Raw genomic sequence first — 6981 nt, forward strand, 5'->3', positions numbered from 1 at the left:
CTATAATCAATTTTGGCTGCAAACTTTGAGATAGAATCTTTTAAGTTTAAAATGAAGCATGGGCAGCCAAAAACTTTGAAATATGAAATCAATGGCTTTATTTTATACAGCAGTTCATAAGCAGTGTTTTGATGTCTAGGGTTGATTAAAACTTTGTTCTGAACATAGCAAGCAATGTTTACTGCCTCTGCCTAGAAAGTTAATGCCAAACCTGAATCTGCAAGCATGGTTCTGGCAGCCTTAATCAAAGAACTGTTCTTTCTCTCAACAACCCCATTTTGCTCTGGTGTTCTTGGAATGTTGTATTGCCTTACAATTCCTTTTGACACACACAAATCATCTAACTCCTTATTTCTGAACTCTGTGCCATTGTCACTCCTAAAGATTTTTACTGGAAGATCAAACTGCTTTTCAACCTGTGTAACAAAGTCTTGCAGAATGCCTGCAGTCTCATCTTTGGAATGTAAAAAGTAAGTCCATGTAAACCTAGAAAAGTCATCAACAATAACCAAACAATATCTTTTCTTCTTAAGACTCATGACTTTAACTGGGCCAAACAAATCCATGTGGAGCATTTGCAGACACTTGGTTGTTTTGGACTCTTCAATTGATTTGTATGAGCTTTTATGTTGTTTTCCTTTTAGGCAGGAAACACAATGCTCAGACAGGTGAACATTTTTTGAGGTAAACCTCTTACTAACCCCTGTTTGGATATAGCAGTTATTGTCTTGAGATTTGTGTGCCCCAATTTCCTGTGCCATAATTCTGTCTCTTTGTTAGAGGCAGCTGAGAAAAGACAAGCATCAGTCCTGGGGCTCTCTTTTGACATGTCAACTACATAAACATTGCCACTCCTTTGAGCAACAAGTTAGGTTTTTCCATTTTTTATTATTTCTTCAATCTTTTTAACCATTTCTGGTCCAACAATCCTACAACAATCCTTCATGAAAAATGAGCCATAGCCCTTATCACTCATTTGAGAGACACTCAGGAGGTTGAATTTTAGATTGTCGATTAGATTGACATTTTCAAACTTAACTTTACTAGATTGAACTGTACCAGACCCTAGAACCTTCCCTTTACTATTACTGCCAAAGGATATATCACCCCCTCCATGAATTTTGAAATCTTTGAGTAGGGCTTAACATCCTGTCATGTGCCTGGAGCCTCCACTATCTACATACCAAAGACTATCTAAGCATGCAGAAGCTCCCTGCACATGAAGTAAAAGGATTAGTTCATTAGGGTCTCCAAAGCCAATAAGGCTTTGGATGGGGTCTCAACAGTGTCTGTGTTAAGTTCAGGTGGATGGACAGTGGTTAGGTCAGGGGTTTGAACATTTTTGGGAATGTTTTTCTTTAAACACTGTTGGGGGTCTTGCCCAATCACCTGCTGATAACCAAAAGGATACCTATTCACTCTTGGTTTAGAGGGTTTTCTGTACACCTCATAAACATATGGGATCCTTTGGTATGGTGGTTGACCTTTACCTCTTCGGTATTGGTTAGCAGGGGGTGCATCAGTCACCTGAACATCTCTTTTGACAGAGGTTTGGTTCAGCTGTTTTGTAACAACTGTTTGAACTGGCACAAACAGTGGTTGATTTTTGGTGAATTTGACAGATGATGTTGATGAACTCAAGGATGTTTTTGCAGTGTACTCATTCTTTTTTACATCAAAGGATTTGAGATACACACATTCCTGAGTTTTGTGGTTTGATTTACCACAGATGGTGCAGCTCTCAGCAGGTACAATAACACTAGTTATGTTGATATCATATGCTTTTAGATGAAAACAGTCTTTTGTTAGATGCTTCTTCTTTTCACATAAATCACAAAACAGGTTTTTAACTTTTTCTCTTCTTTTCTTCTTCTCAGACTCCTTAGCAACAGAGTTTTGAACCATTGTTGGGATGTCTTTGAGAGGAATGACCTTTGCTTTAGGAGCTTTTACACCATCAGTGGTTGAGAAGTCCATTGGTTTAAAATTCTCAAGAATGTCACACTCATCAGACCATGTGGGTTTAAATTGGTATTTCTCAATTTCCTCAAAGGTTGAGGATCCCACAGATCTTTCCAGAGTGATTTTGTTACCAAGTTTGTCAGTTATCTTAACTTCTTGTCCATTCTTGTTGGTTGGTGTTATTTCAACTGAACCAGCTTGTTTTGCAGCAGTGTTTTCAATTTCATCATATTTTCTAAACCCTATGCCAAATTTTACATTGTTTTCAAGCTGTTTTTCAAGCATGACCTCATAACCTTTACAAGATTCCACCCATCTTTCACAAGTGATTTGGGTGGATTCCAACTCCTTTTTGCAAACTTGATATTTTTCTACCATTGTTTGGGGTTGGTTCTTAGTTATGCTATGCTCCTCTTTTAGACTGCAGATTTCTTTATCCTTTTCAGCCAATTTGTTTTTAAGTTCTTTTAAAGACTTTTCAAATTTGACTTCATCGTTTAACACTCTATCCCTAAGGTTATCATTCAACTCTTTAATGTTAGCAAATGCTATGATGCATTTATCTGAACACAGATTTTCAAGAACCTGAGATGATACCTTAGCTGCAGCCATCATGGCACAATCACAAGTATGCTCTTTCTCATCAGTCACCTTCTCTTCCTTCTCACCATGTTTCTTCTCTTCTTCTTCAGACCAGGGGTCAGACAATGGTTCAATTAGGGGTTCTGAATTTTCTCCCAGCAGTATTTCATCAGCAACAGCAGTAACCACTGCTTCGGCAACTTCATCCATTGTTTCAGCACTTGTCTGCCCTTTTTCAGCATCCAGCTCTTCTGGTATTAACTCTAATGCCATAAGACAAAATTCATCATTAGGAGCATCATTAGTAGCATAGAGTGCAAGATTTTCATCACCTAGCTCATCAGGTAAGTTGCTCCAGTCAACAAAGCCTTTGGGGAAAAAGCTTTGCTGATCTGGTTGAACCACTGCTGGTGGTGCAGCTTGTTGTGGTGCAACTAGTTGCACTTGAACCTGAGGTACAGGAGCTTGGACATACTGAATTTGAGGGACAGTGGTTTGAACATAATGCACAGGAACAGGGTTTGCATAATGAGCAGTGTTTACATGGGCAGCAGGGGTATAATGGGAATAGTGCACAGTACTTTGGTTTTGTGGTCTAGGGTTTGAGCTTGGATGAGTAACAATTGGACCAGTGGTTTGACTCCTACATTCCCTAGCAAAATGACCTAGCCCACTGCACTTATAGCACTTGATCTTTGACTTATCCAACCCCACTTTTAAATTCCCATGTAAACCTGGGAATTTTCTCCCTGTCCTTTTATAAAATTTGCTTGTTCTTACACTAAGCAAAGCCAGTTGATGCAAAATGTCCATTTCTTCAAGATCAGTTGGATCAAAGTGCTGTAAGTCAGTGAGTTCAAAGCACAGATTATCAGAGTTCTGGCTTTCTCCATTTGTTGTGAAAGCAAAGTTGGATGAGTGAGGATCAGAGTTGAAATTACCACCAGCAGTTATGTTAATAAAATGATCATAACTCTGATCCTTACTGTTGCCAGACTCTTCTTGACCCAACAGAGCTGTGTTGCCAAATGAATAGTCATCTGCAACTTTACCAGACTCTTGCAACTTCTTTTTCTGGTTCAACTCCCTTTCATAGGTCAGGATTCTACCATGAAGCTGGGTCAGTGTCAGATCTTTGAACTCAACAGAGTTTCTGGTCACAAAAGCAATTGTATCCCATTTTTCAGGCAATGATCTAAGAAACCTGCTATTTTGTGTAGATTTAGCAAATTCAACTTTAACAAGTCTTACCTCACTAATGAGACAACTAAATCGCTCAAACTGTTGGGTTAATGATTCACCCTTGATGTGACAAAAGGTTTCATACTGCTGATTCAGAATTTCCCTGTTATTTTCAATTACTTCTTCAGTTCCCCCAAATTGTTCCTTAAGTGCATCCCACAATTCCTTGGCACTGTTACAGTGTAACAGCCCAGCATAAATTTCATTGGGTAGTGCAGATGCAATGATGCTAAATGCTTTAGCATCGAGTTCGAATTTTTGAAAATCAGTTTCAGTATAGTTTTCAGGCTTCTTAGGTTCGAACTTCTTTGTATCCTCAGCACTTGGCACCATAGGAACATGTGGTCCAAAAACAACCGATCTCCAACATCCGGTAGTCTGTTGAGCAAGGATGTGACCCATCCTTCTCTCCCAGATGTTGTATTCATTACGTTTCAACATGGGTGGTTTGAAAAGTGAACCGATGTTATTTTTATCATCTTGTGATTATGACGTCATCCTGCTTGTTTTACAGGCACTGATTAATCAACTTTGATCGTGATTAAACCTTAATCTGTTTTTCAACAAAACGAACAACTATCAGTATCAACGATTGTGAGCTGAACTATTTACGTCAAAATGATTGTTAGATCAAATTTGACTGTCCGAGCTCTGATACTAATTGTTAGGATCTGAGTTTCTTTTTGATTGTGTTTTTGTTTAGAAATTAATGAAGATGAACAAGTAATTGCAGCGGAAATAAAATGGAAATAAACTTTGCACACAATTAAACAGGAGAAATGCTTTTAGCATACATGTTTGAACATTGAACCAAATGATTAAATTTATTCCAATCACTGATTACAACTTTGCATGCATGTAACAAACTCCCCCTCAGCCTGAACTCACAGTATTTGCTCGTACAGGAAGACAAGTGGTGAAAGAGCTAATAGAACAGTACAGGGTACTGTTCTATTTATAGGCACGAGCAAACCACTGAAGCATCTTGGCTGACGTCACCATGAAAGTGACATCTAACCTCCTAACAACCTGAAACTACTGATCTAATACAAACACTGCTAAGCTAACTACTTATTACAATACATTACAAAAGGAAAGACTAAACTACTACTTTATCCTTCCACTGTTGTGACTCTCGCAGTACTTGGTTTCTTCAGCAGTGCTTGACCCATAACAGTAGATTGATCATCAGGGCTTTAGTCTTCATCAGTCTTTATACTTGATTAGCAGTTGTAAGGCAGCAGTTGTTGTAAAGGATCAGTGGATGAAGGTCATCGGATGTTAGAACCACTTTCAAGGGGAGAGAATGAAATACAAACATCTGCTTATTTTGGATCCACTGCTCTGATCCTGTTTTGGCTTTAATCAACTGTTCCTTTAGTAGGGTTCAATCCCAACAAGATCTCATTTGGTAGTGCAGATGCAACTATGCTGAATGCCTTGGCATCTATTTCAAGTTTTTGAAAATCCTGATCAGTGTAGTTCTCTAATTTCTTAGGAACAAAAACCTTTAGATCCTCAACACTCGGCACCATTGGAACATGTGGTCCATAGATAACCGATTTCCAACATCCGGTGTTCTGTTGAGCCAGGATGTGACCCATCTTTCGCTCCCAGATGTTGTACTCATTTCGCTTCAACATGGGTGGTTTGAAGAGTGAACCGATGTTATTGTTAACATCCTGTGATTGTGACATCATCCTGGTTGTTTTACAGGTACTGATTAATCAACTTTTCTCGTGATTAAACCTTACTCTGTTTTTAACCAAACGAACAATTAAAAGTATCAATGATTTTGAGCTGAACTTTTACGTCAAAATGATTGTTAAATCAAATTTGACTGTCCTAGCTCTGATACCAATTGTTAGGATCTGAGTTTCTTATGATTACGTTTGTTTGATTAAAGTGAAGATGAATGATAAACAATTTGCAGCAGAATGAAAATGAAATAAACTTTCAACACAATCAAATGGAAGAATTGCTTTCAACACACATGTTTAACATGAAATCGAATGACTATATTTATTACAATTATTCAATAACAATGCATGCATGGAATACAATCTCCTCCTCAGCCTAAGCTCACAGATAGTTTGTTCGTACAGAATGACTTGGGATGAAAGAGCTGATAGAACAATACAGGGTACTGTTCTATTTATAGTACAAAACAAACCATTGTCGCATCTTTGCTGACGTCACCATGATAATGATATTTAACCTCCTAACAAACTCAAACTACTGACCTATTACAACCACTGATTACAAACAAATGATAACAATATACAAAGCAAAAACAAAACAACGGATTCTTCATTCCACTGCTTAGGCTCCAGCAGTGCTTTGGTCTTCAGCAGTACTTGAGACATAACAGTTGATTGAGCATCAGCACTTAATGTTCATCAGTCTTATGGGTCAGCAGTAGTTAGGAAGGACAGTACTTGAGTCCATCAGATGTTAGAGCCACTACCAAGGGGAAAGATTGAATACAAACATCTGCTTATTCTGAATCCACTAATCTGATCCAGTTTTGGCTTTAATCAACTGTTCCTCTGTAGGGTTCAATCCCAACAATAACCTCGGTTATTCACAGATACTCCACATAATATAACTAAAGTAGATAAAATAAAAGATTCGATTACAAGTCAAAAAATCAAAACAGTAGTTGAGCAAGGAGTGACAGATCGCAATTAGCAATCTTTTCTTCCTTTGACTTCAATCTTGACTTTGACTTTGACTTTCGAAACACGGGGTGTTACACGTAATGGGCGTTTTCTTTTAAAAAATACACCCCAAACACGCCCGAATTCGCCCCGAGCCCCCCCCCCTCTCAGCGTGATCTTACGTTTTTTGCGAAAAAAGTTGAATGGCGTTGTTTAAAACACGCCAAAAAAATGCATGGGGGAGCGAGTTTACCGTTCAAACGGTAAATTTATTTAATGTTTATTTTTTTTAATTCCAAATTAATAGTATAAAAACCCCACTTTACATCCACATTTTTATAAAAAAAAAAACCCACTCTTAATCAAAGATTCTCTCTACTTCTTTTACATTTTATAAAACGATGAACCCATTCCGACCCCCATTTGGTATTCCATCAAGACCCGGGAACCCAAACACCACCCAACCGCAACAAAGTTTTAACCTTCAAGACATGGACCCGAATATGTTATCGTACTCGGCTTACTTAAGTGGCTC

Source organism: Helianthus annuus, chromosome 15, assembly GCF_002127325.2.
Source record: "Helianthus annuus cultivar XRQ/B chromosome 15, HanXRQr2.0-SUNRISE, whole genome shotgun sequence".
Lineage (NCBI taxonomy): Eukaryota > Viridiplantae > Streptophyta > Magnoliopsida > Asterales > Asteraceae > Helianthus > Helianthus annuus.